We start from the raw sequence: 2008 nt of genomic DNA, 5'->3' as shown, positions 1-2008 counted from the left end.
AAAAATAAGTATAAGTAGTAGTAGTAAGTATATTAATTTTCTTTTAAACATTTATATACCTTAGAAATTGTCAGTAAAATGTAGATACAACACTGTCTGATATGATATCAGAGCAGATCAGTCATATCATAGGATATGATTTGATAGTTTTTGATACAATACCATATATTAAGACACGATGCATTGACACCTTTTTAGGTAGTCAATTCAGACATACTGTGTACTGTGTACTGTGTACTCTGTACTGCGTTCTGTGTACTGCATTCTGTGTACTCTGTTCTTTTACACTGATTTATCTCCTATTTCATCATGACAGTGATGCTGCGAACTTTTGTTTTGTTTTTTTTGTACCATATTCCCGGCGATCAAACAACGATGGACGTGAAATCGTGAACTTATTAAATCAACGATCGTCTGTGACTAAACTACAAACAAAGACGACAAACGTCCTCTCTCTCTTTTTTCTGGGTGAAAAGCGAAGCCTAACCCAGGATGATGTAAATCGTTTGTTCCTCTTCATTCAGCTGCGTTGTTTTGTTTTTCATATAATTAACAGCGGTAAATTCTGACAGCCAATCACGGCTCTTTTATCCAAATAAAAGGAACACCTGCCTCCACTGAGAAAACACTTACTTTGAGGAGACGCTCTCTGCTCTCAGCTCTCAGCTCGTCTCCATCTGAACAGACCAGATCTTCAACTACAAAACTGAGCAGCTTCCTTTCTGTCTCGTCGTAGTCGATTTATCGTCTTCGTTCTACAGCCAATCAGCCAATCACAGTCACTGATCGCACGCTTTCAACATGTTTCCTGGATTTATCGTCTTCATTCTACAGCCAATCAGCCAATCAGCCAATCACAGTCACTGAAAGTTGTCACCTCTGTGCGTCACAGGGTCATTAGAATCAGGAGGAAATTCTAATTAAACCCGACCCCTAACGATCTAGGATATAAGACCTGTTCATTTTTAAGTAGGTCATGTGGATAAAAAGGCACCACCTCGACTCCCCCTCCTGGCCACCCTCCATAAATGTTTTTGCAGCGAGAAATATAACAGCAAAAAAACATCATCAACAACAACAACAACAACAACAACAACAACAACATCCACTCAGGGCAGAGCTGCTGTTGAACTGATGCAGTAATGATGAACTGGGGCAAAAAAAGTCTGAGCTGCAGAGGCAGTTCTTGGGGGGGGGGGTTGGGGGGGGGGTCACTTCTGGTTCAGTTTAATCCTCTCATCAGAGTCGACTCTGGACTAACAGGATAAAACCTTTCCGTCCCAAATGAACGCTTCTCTTCCAAAACCCTGGACCAAACTCTGGCTCCAGGTCCCTGATTATCAGAAACCTCTCCTGTGGTTTCTGCCCCCTGTGGGTCAGGGGAGGGAAAACTTTTTTTACTGTAGATTTTAATTTTTAACATTTCTCAGAGCAGATGACCTCTGACCTTTCCATGGTTATTCTGCTACAGGCCTAGACGAGATGGTATCAGACTCTGACTTTATTCAAATACTTTTACTCTTAATACTTTTATATTCGTACTTGGTATCGGTTCCTAAAAACTGGTATCGGAAAAATTCTGACTCTTTTTTCTGTTATTTTCTTTTTCTGCTTCATGGTTTTTATTGATGTTTATTTTATATTTGAACCTTTTTCTACTTCTAGAGAATTCTTCAAGTTTTATTTTGACCCCAGGGCCTGCAGCCTCTCTCTCTCTCTCTCTCTCTGTGTGTGTGTGTGTGTGTGTGATCCAGACCGAGTCAGGTGGGAGGGAAGATGTGAGGAGCTCAGGGGGGAGTCGTGGGGGAGGGGGGTCAACCGTCCAGAGTAAAGCACAGGTGAAGAAGAAGGTGGAGGTGGAGCAGAGTGGGTGGAGGGGGAGTCGGGGTGAGGTGACGGGTGAGGAGTGAACCTCACAGGAAGAACAGGAACGAAGGCTGGTCATTGGATGGAATTAACTTGGTCTAACTCACAGGAAGAGGCCGTTGATTATCTGAGGATAAACAAA

Source organism: Cynoglossus semilaevis, chromosome 9 (assembly GCF_000523025.1).
Source record: "Cynoglossus semilaevis isolate Cse_v1.0 chromosome 9, Cse_v1.0, whole genome shotgun sequence".
NCBI lineage: Eukaryota > Metazoa > Chordata > Actinopteri > Pleuronectiformes > Cynoglossidae > Cynoglossus > Cynoglossus semilaevis.
Note: the sequence above shows the minus strand (reverse complement) of the source record.